Raw genomic sequence first — 20,999 nt, forward strand, 5'->3', positions numbered from 1 at the left:
TTTGTTATTTTTTATGGCTGAGTAGTATTCCATTGCGTAAATATACCACATCTTCCAAATTCAATCATCTGTTGATGGACATTAGGGTTGTTTCCGTGTCTTGGCTATTGTGAATAGTGCTGCAATGAACATGTGAATGCATGTGTATTTTTCAAAGAAATTTTGTCTGGATGTATGCCCAAGAGTGGGACTGCTGGGTCATATGGTAGTACTATGTATAGTCTTCTAAGGTACCTCCATACTGTTCTCCATAAACTCAGCATAACTAGTTTGAGATTTCACACATGTTGTAGTATGTATAGTAGTTCATTTACTTTATTGCTAAGCTTCATTTTATTGTTTGTCTATACCATGTTTTATTTACTCTTACACCTGATGGTGGACATTTTGGTTGTTTTTAATTTGTGGTTATTACAAAAAGAGCTGCTAAGGACATTCATGTATAAACCTTGAATGTGAATATTATTTCTTCTCAGTAAAAGCAGAACACAGCCACACATATTTAACTTTTTAAGAAATAAGATAATTATACAAAAGCTTATTTTAGGGCATTATAAAATGCTACTTAAATGTATGTTATTGTTTAGAAATATACTTATTAGGTAGGTCAATATGCTATGGCTAAAATCTATTCAAATTTAAAAGAACTAAATTATTAAATCAAAGTCAGCATATTTTAATACATGATTCTCAAAAACCTTGGCCAAGACCTGAAAGACAATTTGAAAATGGATCAGTTAGATGATCCATTAAGAAGAACATTTTTGTACAGTAAGTATCAATAAATTGTAAGTATAAGTATATGCATGCAGTGATTAAACTTACCTTTGTGGTATCATATATGAAAGACCATTTTGTTTATTGTAAAAAGATATGGACCTCATTATCCTAAATTGTTACTCAGTCTCCCCAAGACACTGCCTAAGCTGTATTATTTCAGCTAGTCAATGTTTAAAATAGAAGTCAGGGAGTTCCCCTTGTGGCGCAGTGGTTAACAAATCCGACTAGGAACCATGGGGTTTCGGGTTTGATCCCTGGCCTCGCTCAGCGGGTTGAGGATCCAGTGCTGCTGTGAGCTGTGGTGTATGTCGCAGACGTGGCTTGGATCCCGCGTTGCTGTGGCTGTGGTGCAGCCTGGGGATATCCATGTGCTGTGGGTGCGGCCCCAGAAAAGACAAAAAAAAAAATAGAAGTCAGTACTAGTCCATTTTCTCTTTAGTAGATAGAATTAAATTAATAGAAAAAAATAATGAACTTCTTAGAAAAATTAATAGTAAATAAAAATGGAATAAAATGTAAACATGAAATAAGGTGGAAAATTTTTCGGTCACATTGAAAGTGGTCTTGAGTCTATATATATAAAAATTACTTGTTGCTTAGTTACTTGTATTCTCCTTAAGTTAGGTTCCAGTGGATAAGAGATTAGAAATGTGATTATGCTATGACTGTCAAAAAGGAAATCACAAAGTGAGAGATAAGAGGGAAAGAGAAAAACAGTGGAGGAGTCCTCAAATCACTAACAGAATGGGCTAATTCAGAATAGCAGAGTTAGTGCTGGATTCCTAAAGCATCTTGCCTGCTTTAAAATGATTATTTGAAGTAAAGATGATGACACTTTAAGTTTGTTAAATATTATTTTAAAGGGTAATTTGGTATGTTTTATATTATAACTTTTAATAATTTGTACTATAAAGTTTCAAATATTCTGAATGAATAAAGAGCTTACACTGTTTAAAAGAATTGACATTTTGCTGCTCAATTTTTGGTGATATTAGGTAAAAGAGAGATTACTCTAACATCTCAGAGCATGTAACATGGTAGAAAAATACAAATGAGTAAAAAGAAACAGAAAGCATAGCAATAGTAAATAAGTAGCAAGAAATTATCAAGCTCAACTTTGCATTTCAGAGGTAAATTGAAGACTAAAGTTTTGAGTTGACCTTAAAGCTGTTCAGAGTTTTTTTTTTTTTTTGGTCTTTTGTCCTTTTCTAGGGCTGCTCCTGCGGCATATGGAAGTTCCCAGGCTAGGGGTCGAATTGGAGCTGTAGCCGCCGGCCTACGCCAGAGCTACAGCAACGCGGGATCCGAGCCCTGTCTGCGACCTACACCACAGACGGGCATGGCAACTCCAGATCCTTAACCCACTGAGCAAGGCCAGGGATTGAATCCGCAACTTCATGGTTCCTAGTTGGATTCGTTAACCACTGCGCCAAGAAAGGAACTCCTGTTCAGAGTTTTAATAACAAAATTTTGATATATTGACAAAAACATTTTTGCTCCTTCATGTATTCATTCCTAGCCAAAACATTCATAAGACATATGGGACTGTCCAAAACTATTTAGCAAGGACCAAATATGCATGTGGATATGTTGAATAGGACCAAATTCCAAGGACCTTTTTGTGTGGATCTTATGACATTTTGGATAAGACCAAGTGTCCTGCAAGGCATTTGATCAGATTCTCATGAAAATCCTGTACTTCGTTTTAGATAAACAGCTTTGTGATTTAATGTCTTTTATTTACTCAAGTGTAATATTTTAAAAATTTAAAGTTTCCATTCAGAAATTTTAACCTCTGCTATAGGTAAGAAGCTTGCCTGCTAACTCGGGATCACAGCCCAGAACCACATCAATCATGATGGTATTTTAACTGCAACCCCAAATCACTGTTGGAAAACTTAACTCCCATGAGGCTCAATGTCTGCTTTTGGTCCTGGCTGCACACACACAATCTTATTCAGATAAGTTCTGGATGTGTTCTCCTGAGCTTGTGAGCAATACAAGAGGTGGAATGAATGGCAGTAAAAAGTAAGGGCCTCAGCATGGGACCGATCTCAGCTTGACTGCTGATTATTATCCTTACTTACTATGTGATTCTGGGTATTGTTTCATCTTCTAAGTTTATCTTTACTGTTGATTTCTCATATGTGGAACAGGTGTTATCATACCAGTTCTCACTGTTGTTTTGATGATAGTCTATGATCTTGTATATTGTCTATTAGAAGAGGCACAATAGAGAGAATTCTTCATAAATAATAATTCTCTTTCCTTTCTGCTTCAGCCTAACCTCTGCTCTCCCACTGAATTTCTACACTGAGCAAAAATCAGTGAGTTCGCTCCCTATGCTGACTGTTCTGATGATTTGAAAGCCCCTGTGTTTCTTTGGATGAGCCTTGTCATTTTCATTAGTGTCCTCTTACTTCATTTCAATGTAAAAAAATACACAGTTATTTAAAAAGATTACCATTCTTAACACTTAACACAATGGATGATATATTTAAATATTCAATTTCATTTTTAATATAATAGTGCATTATTATATTATGCACTATTCCTGGCAACTATTAAAGTTTTAGTGGTTTAGGAGTGAAAAACCCTCCTTCTGACTGAAAGAGTGATTAAGTTAGACTCTTTTGCTTTAAAAGTTTTTTATAGCAAATCTTCTCTTTTAAAATGTTGGAATTTTTTTTCAATATTTCAAGTCATTCTGTATTAAATGAATGTTTCAGAATATAATTTCTTTTAGATTGTAAGTTTATGAGTTCTAAAAAAGTACTATTTGGTTACATTTTTATATTACTGTAATTAATAATATATTTCTTGTGGTTATTTATGTTTTACATTATATCAGTATAGAAGCAATAGAAATAGTAGACTAGGATTGCATTGTCATATCCCAATAGCATGGGACAATTTATTTGATAAAAATTAAACAATATGTAGTGCCTTTCATTTATTTGTGTTCCATTTCATGTAGCGTCATTAGAATTCTATGATATCTGATTGTGAAAAGTTCCCTCTTGATATGCTTTTTCCAATGGAAAAATATTTTAACCTCTAAAACATTAACACATTAGTAAGAAGTTGATGAAGTAGAGGTTTGTCTGTTGACATTTAACTATACTAAGACAAAATATGTATTTTTTAACAAACTGTTGAAACATGATATTAAACTGCAGCTATTTTAAACCCAAGGTATAAAATTTCTCCAAGTATTTTAGCAGATTAATTTACAATGAAAAATATTGCACCTCCATCCTCATATTTTTATTGTGTATATATTGTAGTAGCAATTCACTTTGTTAATAAACTCGAACCAAGATTAATGTCCCAAATGTATTGGGAATGTTAAACTCTAAAAGATACTGAAGCACTCTCTAACCTTGAGAATATAATGTACTCTCTTTCTGGTGACTTCAGTTTTGATCTACATTATACTAGTTAACAATTTAGGTAGTTGCTATTACTATGTTCAGCTACCAAAAAAACAGATTATCCCGTAAACAGGGAAACAACATATGAAGTGCACCAGAGAAAAAGAGAGAGAGATTTAAAGAATGGTCTTATATGATTGTGGAGGCTTGAAATCCAAACTGTTGGATAGGCTAGTAGGCTGGAGACCCAGGGAAGAGTTGGTGCTAAAGTTGAATCTGAGCAGAGTCTGGAGGGAGAATTCCTTCTTTCACAGGGCGCCTCATGGTGCTTTCTTTTAAGGCCTTTGGAGGAGATACTACTACATGATGGAAGATAATCTGCTTTACTCAGAAACTACTGATTTAAATGTTAATTTCATCTTAAAAATACCTCCAGAGCAACAACCAACAGAGTTTGACCAAATGTCTGTGTACTGTGACCTGCCAACTTGACACGTAAAATTTACCATCACAGAGTTAGGCAAGAATGCAACATGAATAAATGCCTAGGGTGAGTACTTGTAGCTCAATCCCATTCGATAGCTCTAAACACAGCCTAGGGCACATTTTAAGAGTTATCCCAAGCAAAGGACATGGAGCTGGTAATATATGTATCCTCTTCCTCCTGCAATTATTAGTCAAGGCCTGCTTCTAGGGAACTTAATTCTCAGGTACCTGTGTGAGCAGACAAAGCAATCCCAATAGCCTGAGGGAATTTCTTTAACAGACAGGTCCTGGTGCAGGCTCTTCAATTAACAGCATATCTGGAGCCAATGTGTCCCTAAAAGGTAAAGAGAGCCAATGGGTCACCAATAGCATTTGCGTACACATGAAGGGTTTGGGGAAAAACACGTGAGATTTAAGATAGTGTCTGGGTCTAAATTATGAAGATTTTTTGGCGTATATCAAAGAAGATGGATTAAATACAAAGGTAGGATAGTGCCAGGCTAATGAGTGTCAGTCTTTCTAATGAACTATCCTTTAAAATAATTATTTGTTATCCCTGCAGTCTCTAATTAAGGAGGTCTGAAATTAAGCATGTAATATGGATTAGGATTGATGTTTCAAGTTTAGGGATCCTTAAACGATTTGCACAGGGGCAGAACATGATCATGTTTATACTTTACAATGAACATACTTGTCGTTGCTTGAAAGAAAGCAAACCTGGAAGGAAAGATACTATTTTCGCACATTAAAGCAGTGGTGCACTGATGTGGGAGGGAGGTTCAGGATATATTTAGGTGGCAAATCTGACAGAATTGTCTAAAGTGGGATGAGAAAGAAGGATTAGTCAATGATAATTTCCAGGTGACTAGAATGGGTGATGGAAGTGATAGTGATGTCACACCCTGAAATATAAAACCTGAAAACAGAGCTTGGTGGGAAAAATAGTGAAAGGGATTTGAAGCATCAATGGGATATCAAGGAAGAGGTGACTCTTAATTGGTGTCTTACTCTGGACTGCTGTAGCAAAATAGTAAGACAAGGTGGCTTTTATACAACAGGACTTTATTTCCCTCAGTTCTGGAAATGGAAATCTGAGATCAGAGTGCCACATGGTCAGGTTGCAGACTTCTCATTTTATCCTCCCTTGATATTCCTGTTTTCCAGTTGTAGGCTTATCATTTTATTTCACTTGGTAGAAAGGGCAAGGGAGCTCACTTGGGGATCTTTATAAAGGCATTAATCTCATTCATAAGGGCTCTACTCATGACCTAATCACTTTTGAAAGGAGATATTGTCACATTGGGCATTAAGGTTTCAACCTGAAATTTGGAGGTACATAATACTTAGATCATAGCAGGTAGAAAGAAAGTATCTGAATAGAAGGTTCTAGACTGAAGGTAAGGCCTTTTGACTTAGTAAAGATCAGGCATTGAAAAACTATGGCCCACAGACCAAATCCATTCTACCAAGTGTTTTTGTAAATAAAATTTTACTGGAACACACATACACTCACTTCTTTTACGTATCGTCTACGGCAGATTTTTCCCTTTGTTTAGCAGAATTGAGTACAGATACTTCTGTGGTGAGAGAGACTGTATGGCCTATGCAGCCAGAAATATTTCCTGACTCCTTTCATAAACAGTTTACAGGATCCTGGTGTTCATGGGTAGTGGTTGACTCTTTGGATAAATTGCTTAGGGAATATGTGTGATGAGAAATAGAAATGACTGAGCAGAAACATTTAAAGGCAGGGAAGAAAGGAGCAGAAATCTTCAACTAAGAACCAGAGACTTAGTGTAAAGATAAAAAAGCACTTGGTTAAAATCTAATCTCTGTACTAGCTGTCTATGTTTTCCTTAGTTACCAGTAAGCAGAGGGAGGAAGAGAGAAACAGGCAGACTGCTTCTTCCTATTTTCTTTTCTCTTTGGTCTCTTTTTTTCTCTCTTACACAACATGCTTTCAAGAAAGAAAGTATTTGGTGGGGGAAAAAAACAAAAATCATTCTGGAATAGCTCTAACTCTCTCAGAAGAAGTTTAGAGAAATAAAGCCCCTGTGAGACCTGGAGCACAATCAGGATCTCAGCCAACTGCCGGTCTTGTATTTAGGTATCAATCGCACATTCTGTTTTTCCTCTTCTTTTTCTTTTATCCTCCACGATTTCCCTTTTGTTTACTTCATATGGGATTTTTCCTCAGAGTGAAAAGAAAGAGCACAGCATTTTGCCTAAGAAATAATATCCTGTTTCCTTTGCTGGGAGCTGTATACTTGCAACAGTAGTATAAATGTGCTGTTCAGACTGGATTCCCACCAAACTTGTCACTTGTTTGAAAGGGAGCCCTCTATTTGACTAGAAGAGACAGGGGCCAAATGAGCCTGATTCTTTCTTATGCCAGCTAGCAATGCAATTACAGGACTGGGGACTAAGGAAGAACAGAGCGGTCACTCACCCTTGCACACAGGTGCTGTGTCCTTGAACTAGTTGATTGTACTTGGGGCCCTGCCTTGGCCTGTTAACTAGATACAGCAACATGGAATTTCATTAATGACTGCAATTCATTGGTAATTTGTTGAGACTTCTGAACACAATTGTGTCTCCTGATAAAGTCTCATGGTTTCCATAATCTTTGGAATTCATAATCTTTAGATAATGCACTTTGTAGAAACAGTAGGAAAGTGGCGATTTGCAAACCTCCTTTTCTCCACTTATGAGTTTAAAAATGCTGCCGTTTACTTCAACTGTTGAAAATGGATATTTAAGCAGTGGTGCTCTCTTTTTGTGCTGAAAAGTAATGAATTGTCACAAATGGACATCTTGCTATGAATAAAGATGACAAATGAGTAAGTGACTCAGAAATATGCTTGACAAGTGGGAAAAGGTTTGAATATAAAGTTTATATACTCTTCTACCATCAAGTTGGGAGACCAAAGACATCCGGTTGCAGTGGTAACCTACAGGTACATGGACAGTAGCTCCCAGGGTGTTCTCATGCTCCTCAGAATGCCCATAGAGCCTTTTCAGAGTGCTCTTATTTGGGAGATTATGATTCATTTCTCTGTTAATGAATTAAAAGAGCTTGGGCACGATTTGATCCTGCTCCAAGTTGGCATAGCCTCAGCAACCCTCTACCCTCAGAATCCTGCTCATAGGAAATAGTTGGAGTCCATTTGTGAACAAGTGTCTTCCTAGTACTGAAGTTAAGTGTCCTGTGTGGGTCTCACTGATAAGCCACTCCAGAAATACTTGCTGGTTCCCGAAAGCTGATACTGAGATCTGGGAAATGAAACAGAAGTTAGAGAGGATGCCTCCAAGGTCCCCTGTGCTCTTAAAGACCCTGTGCCCTCTCAGGGAATCCTTGATGGTAAACTTTCTAGTTCTCATTTTCCTTATCTTTAAAAGTTCCCTAATGAATTAAATAACATAGTGTAGAATTCCCAACACAGTATAAAACTCAACAGTACCTATGTTTTTCTGTTATTACCATAAAACAGATCATGGATATTTACAGCACATACAAATTACTTGTTTTTCTATGTGGTTACTATGGATGTGCTTGTTGCCCTGTACTTGATTTGTCTTTTGATTTCACCGTCTGTATCCTTATTAGATCAGCATTCAGAAAATGGTTTCTTGTGTCATTCTCACTCATGTGCACTACAGACATACTGTGCTATTCAGTTTTCTCCATCTATCCTTTTATCTTTTCCTGTTAAAATTTTATCTAAAAGTAAATTTAGAAAGGAAATGGAAGTCACTATAAATTCATCTGCCCAAGCATAGCAATAATTTGCAATTGCCACACCAGTTAAGTGTGGATCAGGACAGCATCAACCTTCACTCATGAAGGGCTTTCACACAGATCACAGAGATTATGGGTCCTGCGTTTTCCCTGTGTGTTCCCATAAATCTGTTTTGTTGTTGTTTTTGTTTGCTTAAGTAGATACTTAGAAATGCCACTATGAGAATGACGTTATCAGAGTCTAAAGTTATAAACCATCTATTTTAGGGGAAAAAAGCAATTTTTTGTGAGTTTCTGCCACATTTCACAGCTGGAGGTAGCAGGTAAGAGCATGGCTGCCAAGATATCCAGAACCTGGATAAGGCAAATGAGAGGAGAGGGCTTAGTGCAGTGATGGCAGAAGTGAGTGTCAATTTGGGTGACACTTTTTCACATATTCTTTCTGTTTCTCTCTGTCTGGGAACTAGTGCAGGAAGTCTAAAAGAGTAAAACAAACCAGACCTTCCCTACTTATTTTTAGGTCACTAGTGCTCAAACCAGTGTTACTTTTCCACTGTAAGTACTTTGTTAGCAGCTTTTTCTATCATTTCTCACTCACTGATTCCTTTATTCATTTATCAATCAAGATTTTCCTAAGGTCTCATTGTGAAAAAAGCTGCAAAATCAACTGCTTCAGAAGATATTAGGATAGATCTTGTTCTCCAAGAGTTTATAATGTTAACATGTTTTACAAGAACTTGTTCATCTGCCTTATTCTAAACCAGATTCTCAATGGTGGTGGGTGGGAAGGGGAGCGTTGGCTTCTGGGAGACATTGGGCAATGTCTGGAGATATTTTTTGGCTGGGCGATTGGGTGCTTCCAGCATGTAGTGGGTAGATGGTAAGAATGCTGCTAAATATTCTACAATGCACAGGAAAAGCCCAACATATTATAATATGGCCCTAGATGGGAACCCCTGTACTAAACTCTTGCTTTGAACAAAGTTTATCCTTTACTTAGCACATTTCTTTATATATAATAGAGGTAACTGCTATTTTGTTCAACAACTAACAGAGGTTCTTAACACATTATATAGTATTTAATGAGTATTTGCCAAAAGGATTAATATATATTAAACTGGATTACATTTAATGATGTGGAATGAAGAACAATGGCTTTGGGAGTAGAACTGGGTTTGAATCTTAGCTCCAAAATTAAATGTTTGTGTGGCCTTAATCAGGTTACTTAACATTTCAGAGTCTTAACTTTATATTAATATAAAACATAAGTGCTCACTACTTAGAATAAAATGAAATATCATGTGTGTAAAGCCTCTGGCACATATTAGTTTCTTATAATATGTCCTTTCTATTTTATGTCTGGACAAATTTCCCAAGAGTGAATGGATAGCTTTTTAAATTTATAATCCTATTAGTTATTCTATAAAACGTTAGTTATTAGGTGTGTGTTTAATTTTCTTTGGAATTTCATCTTTTGTGAATTTAGGGTAATTTTGGCTATTGTTTTTTCTTTTCTTTCTATTGTTGTTACAGCCTTACAGTAGAAGGACTGACAATGTACTTAGATCTATATAGGCTGGTACCTGCTTTTTGTGTGTAAAAAATGTAAGCACTAAATGCTCCAGATGGTACCACAGATGCAGAAAGGTTAAGGGATGTAATCAATTGTCATACCAGGGAGGAACTTGATGTGATTTTGAGTTTATTGTTGAGTCCCCACTGACTAAATTAGAATGTCATGTTCTGTGATGTGATAGTAATAGGTTAGATGCTTGCTCCTCTCTGCTCTTCTAGATAAATAAAGGGGGAATTCAGTTATGCACTGCCTCATTCAGTGGCTAGCACTGCCACAGCTGTCTAATAATGGGTACTCAAATTCTTCTTTAACTCACATTTGGAATATTTCAGCTCCTGTCTCCATATTTGCTCTGTGAGCTGAACAGTAAAACAACGTTCCAGAAAACTATCATGAGAGGGATTGAGGAGAGGGAGAACTTTCTAATTCTGAAAGATTAAGCTCAAAGGTCATCCTCTGAGGAGGAAAGCAGTACCTAGAGAGGTAGACACTTGGTGATAGGAGTTCTTTTTACATAAATTTGGGAATCCATATTTGAGGAAAGTTTTTTTTTTAAAGTTCTCTTCTAGAGGTAGAAAAGAATAGCATGTATTATATAGGAAGGCTAATAGCCTTACACACCCTAAAACTTTTGAAAATCAGTGATATTTTTAGCAAGTCTAGGTCATGTAATTTTCTTCATGATGGCTATACTTTTGACAATAAATTTAGTATGCACGTCCATCACAATATGGTGGCTCAGCCACGCAGTGGTGTTAGAAAATATGAAAAAAATGGAATATTAGAAAAATTTTAAGATTAGAAAAATTCAAAAAAGGAGAAAATGTGAAAAAATTTTGGGAGAGGGCCCCTTATTCTTATATGAAATGATTCCATTTTAAAATGGGTTTTATAAAGTGTTTCACTTGACATCACATGGTGGTAACTGAATGTAAAAATTCTATATTAGAACTATTGTCAGTTTTCAGTATGTCTCTTATGCGCTTTTAGAGCAATTATTCTCAGCTAGGATGCTTGAATTTGATGAATTCCTACTAGTTTTTGACTAACCTAACATTAAGTGATATTAAAGTTAAAAAATAAATTGCTTATACACTAGTGTCTTAGCTGATATTCTATGTTGATACTATGTTAAATCTTCCCAGATGAATTAAAGAAAATATGTGAAGTTGTTTGAAAAAATATTTATAATTATTACATTAAGAGGTAGGTACATTTTTCTTTTTTAACCACAATTCTCTTAGAATACCACTGTCGTTAAAATTTTAAAAGGCTTGAGGTGAAAAATCATAAGGGCTCAGTTGTCTTCCTTGGTTTTCTTGAGTTTATGGAATATATTTTCATCTTTTAGTCATAGTTCTCTTTTTAAATAACTCTGTTCTGCTCCATGGGAGACATTTCAGTTCTAAATGTATGCAACCAAATTATCTCTTAACCCTCATTTTCAAACTGCAGTTCAATCAGTATACTCCAGATGGCACACAATGATGATGAAATTATGCATATGTTACATTGAGGGACTGAATATGCAAACCGAAGGAGCTGGTTAACTAAGGCTTTCAAATTGCCTTCAGGACTTAACCATTCTCTTACATAATGACAAAAAAAATAGATTATGTTTTGCTTGGTTTCAGGATTGGACATTTTTTAATATGGTAAATGAAATGCAATTATAATTCATAATAGTCATGAAATTTTGCCAATGTCAATATAAAAGCAAGTATTTTCTTACACAAGTCAGTACATAAGGGATGCATTTTTATTTTAGTTTATTACCAGTATTTCTCAGATTATACCATGAGAAAATATGTGGGTGAGAAACAATCAAGATAGATATATTTCACACATTAATAGGCATTATTTTGTTCTAAACATATGATGGGGAAGCAGGTCATCCAGTTTTGTTTGCATCATCTTAGAAAACCATGATAAGATTGGGAGAAATAAATATATAGGAAAAAATAAAGCAAAGAAAGATCATTCAGCTATGAATTACAAAGAAATAATTTTCCACTACTTAATACTTCCTTTATAGCTCTATAATTCTATAGTGAAAAGCTAATCAACCGTTCCTTATTTTGGGATATAAGAATGAAGAAGTGAAATATTTGTCAATTTATTATTATACTCTCATTCTCAGAAATTCTACTCAATTCCAATGTCACCAGTTCTTAATTTTAGTAAAAGGTAGGTCCATATATTTTAGATAATTATTAGTGTAATTTTTAAAGCTTAAAAAATTGATAATGGTTCAATAGTAAAGCCTGCTACATGAGGGGAGCACATTTTTATTAGTGTTACTTGAAAGAATAAAAATAGGATCATGTATTACCATTATACATGTATGTGTGTGTGTGTATATATATATGTACTTCATATATATATATATATACACACACACACATACATATGTCTCTATCTCTCAACATCCACCCAAAAAAGTTATTATTTTAAAGTGTTTAGTCCCAATGACTAAGATACATTTGCATGAATTGGTGACACTTTTTTTTCAGTGATCTATATTGGAGAAGTCCTTTATTCATAGGGGAAACTAGGTGTGTTTTTTCCCTATAGATACATGAATTGATTTTGATCAACATTTCATGCTAAAGGAGTTTCCAAAGTAGAACAATTCAGAATCCATGAATAGTAATTGAGTCCTTTAGTTCTGCTCTAAACTTAAAACTATTATTTTCCATTTAAAGCAGACAAATTATGTTGCTGTACAGAAAATACTGCTCTGTCATCTTAGCTTTTCTTTCTTTTTTTTTTTTTTTTTTTTTTTTTTTTTTTTTGTGGTGGTTGCTTCCAGTGAGCTGGGTTGGAATATTAAGCTCTCCCTGTTTCCTATGCTCTCTCTTGCTGTGCTGGGTACATTTACGGTTCTCTCTGAAATGGGCAAAAAGCAATTCTGTTGCTTACGAAGAATAACTTGTAAGCTGGTGTAGGTACTTGTGGGTTCTTTATTTTATGAAGAGAATGTACCATTTGCCAGTCTTTGAATTTCTGGCAACTAGCTTGCTGAAACTCAATGTAAATGTACTGTCGTGCATAAACAATCAAATTAAAGCATAATGAAAGACACCTCTTCTGACTGTGCCTCTCACGCCAAACATGGGCATGATGCACTGTTCTATGTATATAGACTTGTATTTGTCAGAAGCTAATTTAAGTGTCATGTAAAAACAAAAACTTAATAGAAGTTTAACATGATAAAGTACTGCTTTTAATATTAAAGATGAACTTCTAGTATTTGAGAAATTGTAGCTGTGATGGTGCTTACAGAGTGATGTAGCCAAATGCCCCTGGTGCTAAGTGCTCATTGCAGAGCTGGGGTAATCATTTTCTAACATGAGCTATCATGTTACAAAAGTGAATATATGTCTGAATTCTCACGGCCTGTTCTGTTTGCCTAATGGAGAAAAAGTTTAAATAATTCTAATGGAAAACCTTTCCCCTTCCCCCTCCCCAAAAGAATAATGTGTACTGGAAGCAATCCAATAGAGTGATTTTTAGACCTACCCTAGTTTAAAATTTACCCATCCAAGTTTTGTGTAGTACAGTTTTGTTCTTTTGCTTTTGATATGTTGATATTTACTAAACAAATATCATGTATTTTTTGTGACCTAATGATTCTTATTTTAAGACGTTTCTATAGGAATTAATATTTTATATCATCAGAATATGTTTGTGGTCTTTATTGGATACTATTTGAAAAATAATGATAGCTCGGAACACTAGAGTACTGAAAGTTCTATCCCTTTCTCCCTCCCTCCCTTTCTTTCTATAGTGTTTTTTTCATAATAATATGAAACAAAATAAAATATTTCTGGCAACAGGTTAAATTTATTCTGAAAATTATGTTACATTTTTTGATGACTATCACAAGCCAAAAGGTTAATGACATTTCTTATACAATATGGCTCCAACATCAAACCTCCTACTTATTTGATGCTCAGCAACAAAATAACAACAATGACATAATAGCAATGTCTTCTGATAGTGGAAGAAAAACAGACCAGAATTGATTTGCTTAGAGAATATGTAAGAGCCACCAATGTGACATCCTAAAAAGTTTTTAAGTGTATTTTTGACTTTTAAAGAATTCTTAGTTGGTGACTATAGAGCCCAACACCTCTGGTAACATGTGACTCCTCAGTAGAAATAAAAGCATGACAGATTTATCTGGTGATTTACACTGATGGCATAATTTGGAAGTATAAAAAGGAAGCATACACCACACTAGGGACTTCTGCCATTCTGCATGACTGAGGAGGATAATGGGCAAAAGGTTAAAAGCAATTATTTTCTTCATGCAAGAGATTCTTTGAATGGATTTGGGTTACCTGAGAAGGTTGCCAGATAAAATGCAGGACACCCAGTTAAATTTGAATTTCAGCTAAAACAAATAACTTTTATTTTAAGTATGTCCCAAATGTTGCATGTAGCATACTTATGCAAAAATTCATTGTTTATCTAAAATTCAAGTGTAATTGGATATTTCATATTTTCTTTTACTAAATCTGGCAGCCCTGATGTACATCCTTCAGTGATGGGGAGAAGGAGGAGTGGAAGAGCTCCAGACTGGCCCTCAGTCTCCCTTGCATAATTTCTGTTCTTTGTGCCAAACTCTGACATGAGGGAAGTGGAGTTGGGGCCATGAGCCATCAGACCTAGGGAGGATAGGCTGGGTGTCCTTGTGTATAGGAGCAACAATGTAAAAAAAAAATTGGGGCAGGGTAAGGGTCAACAAGATGCATTATTAACACCTGACTTAATAAATCACCAAGATCACTGTAATACCCAGGTTCCATCCACAAAGAATAGCCCTGTGCAAGTCAGATGAGCACCTGTTTAAGGAGGTAATGTGCATTGGACTATGAATTACCAGTGGAAAAAAACCAACACAAGTGGGGACTCTAACTCATCTAATCACATTTTTGGCAGTATTCTCTATCTTTTCTGGTTCCCTTGAAGATGTTTTTCCCCAGGAGAGTTGAAGTGTGGGAAGGGTTGGAAATGTCTAATTTGGCACATTTCCATTTCTCTTAGAGACTACATCCCAGTACAAATTCTGTTACCAGTCTTTGTGTTAAATTAAAGTGTACTCAAATCAAGTGAATTTTACATTTTAGTTACACTAAATAGTAACTATATGGTATAAATTGAGGTGTCTTTAAAATCATCTAAATCAATACTCCGCTATCTCCATTTTCAAAGGGGAAGGCAAGGCATAAAAAAGTTAAGATGTATCCAAGGTCACAAATCCAGAAAATGAAGGAGCTGGGATTAGAATCCAGTTGTAATAAAACTTTTATTGCTGTTTAGCTACATAAGAAAAAAACTCAAAATTATTCCACTTTAGCTTGAATTATATCTTATTTGAAGGGTTATTTTGGCCACTATTTTGTCACTCTTTAACCCAGATATGGGACCTAGAATTTAAACAAGAACCCAGGACAAGATTTGGGAAAATGTTATGATTTCCATGCTAAGCTTGCACACTATTAACTATCATAATTCATATCCTACTTCTCAGTTAACTCTGTTTAAACAATGCAGATGGTAATGCTGACTACCCCACTGAGATATTGTAGGAATAACAATGGAAGCAAAAAACAAACCCCTAAATAATGTAAAGCTCCTTTTGTATGTATGAACTCTAAGGAGCTATATGAAGATGAAATCCCAACAATAGCTCTCCGATAAACATGAATGTAGATGTTTCTACCCATTCACCCACTCTGCAGATAATTACTAGGAAAAATGTGGCTTTTATCCTTCATGAGAGGGCATATAAATTCAAAACAGGCAGATGTGACTTTTTTTCTAAAGAAAATTACTGAATTCATACATTTTTTAGCAACAGAGAAGTTAGATGAAGTTACTTTAAAAATTAGTTAAAATGCAAACCCTGGCCTGCCTTACAATCAGTTTTTTCAGAGAAGTATGAAGAGAACTTTAGAATTTAAAGATTGCAATTTGAATGAATATTAATGCTCAAGTATGTGAAGCACAGAGGTAACTGACCTCGGACCTCACACAGTGTACAAAGTAGATGCTTAGCTGGGAAAACCAATTTTTCACCTTTTTTTTTCGGTCAGAAATAGGAGACACTCCACTATAGGCTGAATTTTGTTCCTTGTAGAGGTCAAATCAGTGTCTGCTTGAAAAATTCATGATCCAGAAAAGGTAATTTTTAATGAATATGTATGAGCTGTGTCCTTTCTTATCAGAGCTGTGCAAGTTTTCTGAAGCTTGCCACTAAGACTGGCTTGTGATTTTTAGCAAAAAAACCTCTGAATCAAAACGAGGAAAATGGACTTGATAGACTGTCGTCTGACTCATTTTGCTTCTTCTGTTATGCATCATCATCGCATATAAAACAACATTGTTCAATGCTGTTCATATCACCACTATTGCAGCATTCTTTCCTTTCCTTTTAGTTTCCAAACACCAACATAAAAGAACATTAAAAGGACGTTATACTCTCTCGGTTTTTTTTTTTAACCTTAAAATTATTTTTGCTTGTAAGTTTCCTAAAGACTCAGACCAAGTAGTAATAGAACTATGGAGTTTTTCTCTATGGATAGTGGCTCTCATAGTCACTGTGTAAAAACAATAACTTTAAAATACTGAAAAGACTTTATGGCCAAATCATGATTTTTATTGTTTTGTCTTTTAAAGTCAGGACAATATATATTAATATTAGTAACTATAAACAAATATTTTGTTTTGCGAATGTAATTATGTACACATATATGAAGAAAAATGTCATATTTAATTTATAAGTATAAAATGAAATGTTACATTTTCATTAGCTCAAAGGGTGGTAAATACATACATTCAAAATATTTCTCTAAATTATTCTTAATCTAATAGCTCATAGACATACAACTGCATCAGGATAATTCAACCTGCCTATAAACTGGTAAAGGTTTTAACTTTCAGCCTCTGCTGTTTTGTAATATGAAATGTCTTCATAGCACAAAATTACTACTTATAGATTTTCCCCTCAAGGTAACACGTGGTAGACACACATTATCATAGTATTAGTTTTCATGTGGTTTCATGAAATGTTGCTTTGATGAATTAATATGACAACCTATTTGTCATTATAAGCATTAGCAGAAGGCATGATGAAATGGAATATAGTACCTTATAAAATCAAAACTTTGTGCATAAGGATTATTTCTTTAGCTTTTGTGAAGATGAAAGTGTCTGTTATAAATACCTAATACCAAATATAAATCATGTTTATTATTTTCAGTGTCTATTGCTTTTCAGCATTCTAAAACTTTGGAATTTGGAGCCTGTAAAATATTGAAAATGTAAATACATCTAGGGAACTAGACTGAACCAAATGCTGTGTGCCCAACTCTCTCTGGACTACAGGCTTTTATAACAGCTGTAATGCCATGTCTGAAGCTCTCTCCCGTTTTACAGCAACTTACCACACCCCAGACATAGCCTCTTTAATGCCTCCTCACTTAGTGAGGATAGTGTTACTGTAGGTCTTAGATTAGATGACACTATATTCAGAGTCTAATTTTGCAGCACCAGATCATTGGAACTCCCTCTTCTTGCTCCAGTTTCACTGCACTTGCCTAGTATTATTACATTGTGATTTTCTGGTGACATCATCACCTTCCACACTAGAGGATTTTTCTACAAGGGCCAGGGATGAGGATTGTTTACCATTGTACTCTCAGATCCTGGCATCTGCACTCATTCATTTTGTCACTCTTTATTTACTGAAGGCCTACCAAGTGCCAGGCACTGTTTGGGGCACTGGAAATAGAAATATGTACCAGACAGAAAATATACAAAATAAGTTAACAAAAAGAAAAAAAAAAACATGAATTCATACTCATATGTTCTTTAGAAGATATCTTCTCCCTTTCTACATTATCTCTAAAGTGCTTTCTTGATTCTTATCTTTCTCTTACCTCCAATAATCTGAATATCTGCTGAGTGTAAAATGAGTTTCAAACTTATGTGTCTGTATGAGTAAACCTTGCCAGTTTGTCTCTTGGAATTCTGAAACAGAAAATTAGAAATAATTTATAAAATGAAGCTTCTCATTTTTCATTTCTTTTTTTTTCCCCTTCTCTTTTAAAGTAGATTAGTTTATTGGTAAAATCCAATAGCCGTATGATATCCCAAGTACCATGGTACTTTATAGGAAATTCTTCTTGGAAGGATAGTGTTACTGTACTGGTGAGTACTAATGACCTCATATGCATATGTTTATTGAAACTCCATCTTACTGTTACTTCTTTGTCATTTTTCTCATTTACGGACTATGTTATAATTTCACTCCAAGGGGACATACAAGAGTCAAGGGATAAATGGAGTGCTGGCTCATATGTGTTCATGGACCTCTCTATGAGTCCTTTCCCCAATTCCACATTTAGAATGGACAAATTTGGTAGTTGGAAAAACCTCAGCCTAAGTTTCCTTGCTTTTAGTGTAAGAGCTGACATAGTAAGGACAGCCAAGTAAAAGTCTTTCAAACTGAATGCATAGCCAATACTGTCAATTAAAACTAGTACTTATTAGTGACAGTTTTATAGAGATAAACAATGCAGATATAGTAATTCCATTTAATTTACTAGTCTGGCCACTACCACAAACACATACTGAAGGATGACAGTGAACTTCTGAAAATCCAAACAAGTAGTTGTTCCTTTTCCAGCTGCTATGCTTCATGCCATGTCTTAGCTAGAGCATATTAACATGGATTCAAGTACTTGGCATGTGGCCATTGATTTGATGAATAAATTTTTTCTGTTCTCATGAGTAATGATTACCAGAATTGGCTCACATTCACACTTGGCAGAGAAGGGAATATATCTGCCATCTTGCCCCAGGTGTATGTGTTCTCTCCTTCATCCCATCATAGTGTAGTTTGGGCCATCAGGACATTGTGCAGACAGTACAGTGTTCCACTCTGTTGATTCTTTCATGTAATCAGACCCAATGAGCAAGAATTCACAAGTATCTTGATGGCATTTTAAAGATATTGATGCTCCATAAAGAGGGAAAAAACCTACAAAGATTTAGGAACCCATCACATTAGTTCTAGCTTATGCTAGGGGATTCCCTTCAAAGTAAATCACAAATGATTGCATCTTACATTTCCCACCACCGAGAAGGAAGCGAACACCTTGTAGGTCTCTTTGGGTGTGATAGCAGATTCTGCACTTGGAAATACCTCTCCAGTCCATTTACTGAGTATTATGGAAAGTTGCTAGGCTTGTGACAGATCCAGAAAAGATTCCTGCAGCAGATCTGGGCTGTGGTGCAAATAGTACTTCTTCTTCTTCTTCTTTTTTTTTTTTTTTGTCTTTCGTCCTTTTAGGGCTGCACCCACAGCATGTGGAGGTTCCCAGGCTAGGGGTCTAATTGGAGCTATAGCTGCTGGCCTGTGCCAGAGCCACAGCAATGCCAGATCCAAGCTGTGTCTGCGACCTACACCACAGCTCACAGCAACACTGGATCCTTAACCCCTGGGGCCAGGGATCGAACCCACAACCTCATCATTTCAGTTGGATTCCTTTCCACTGTACCACGATGGGAACTCCAAAATAGTACTTCTACTTGGGTTTAAAATAGACTGCTTTTGTATGAGAGGTCAAATTAAGGATGGCCTGAAAGTGTGGCTATATGATAGTTTATCTCAGTGAGCAGAGCTTTATGCAGTGCACCTTATCATACACTGCAAATGGAAAGAGAAGTTGTTTAAGATAAAATATAAGCTAAGTCATGGGCCATGGTGGATGGCTTGGTTTGCTGTCCAGAGGCCTGGAAGAAATAAGATAGGGGACACCAAGTTCTGAGGAAGAGACGTGGATAGACCTACGGAGTGTGTTAATATTTTTGTATGTTATGTTAACTCTCATCAGATTATCCATCATGAAAGAGGCACTAAATAAAAAGTATACAAAAGTGACTCAGCTGGTTGATGTCTGGCAGCCTCTGACATTGGCCAGCCAGATCTGAAACAATAGGTGCATGAATAGAGTAGCCATGGTGATGGACAGGGACACAAGCTATGCATGGACCTGACAGCCTGGGCTTCACACACCAAAACTAATCTGGCATTACTAATATCCAGTCTCCTAGCAAAAGAGAGAAGTGCTGAGCCACCTATGCCTTGAGACCAGCCACTTGATATGAAATTAATTGCATTTAATCCCTTCCTCCTGGAAAAAGCAGTGATTTGTCTTGCCTGGAATCAACACATACTTCATTATGGATTTATAATTCTTGTAGTCTGTGACTAATGTTATGGGCATGTGACCTGTGTAATCACATAGGGCCCAAGTTCAGAAGGGCATCATGCTTCATTTAATGTTATTCTGTTGCCATCTTAGAATTCTGAACAAGTATGGAGCAAGGGACCCCACCTTTTCACTTTGCATGGGCCCAGTTAATTATGTAGCTGGTCTTGCTGCAGTCTGGGCCAGTCTATCTGCAGATTTACGAAGTGTTTAATCCACTAGCAAAGATCCTGCATAATGTCAGGAAAGATCAAACAACTCGTTTCACAGCTATGAAATGGCATCCACTGGTCCTATCACACACTACACCACCCAGCAGCTGCTAGATTGGCAGAACAGTGTAGATCTGTGCCAGTTTAGAGATGATATCTGGAGAGGATGGGGACACTGATTTTTAAGATATTGTATACAAAATATGTTTTCTCAAAAAAGGAGGATTTGGAGTCTAAGAACTAAGGGATGGATGCAAGAATGGTCCCATTTTCCACTATTCCCGATGACCCATCTGAGGAATTTGTGTTTTTCATTTCTGCAATTTTAGGCTCTGTGAGTGTAGAGACTGAGGCTCAGAAGTAGAATGCTTCTACCAAGGGACGCAATACAAGTCCTATTTCAGTTTAAATTGTGTCTACTTAAACTGGGTCATTTCAGACTCCTGTAGCAAGAGACCAACAGGCAAGGAAAGAAATCGCTGTGCTCACAGCAATAACTGACCTTGACGTGAGGAGGAGTTAAAACTGCCATTACAGTGGGAGAAG

This window comes from Phacochoerus africanus, chromosome 1, assembly GCF_016906955.1.
Source record: "Phacochoerus africanus isolate WHEZ1 chromosome 1, ROS_Pafr_v1, whole genome shotgun sequence".
In the NCBI taxonomy this organism is placed as follows: domain Eukaryota; kingdom Metazoa; phylum Chordata; class Mammalia; order Artiodactyla; family Suidae; genus Phacochoerus; species Phacochoerus africanus.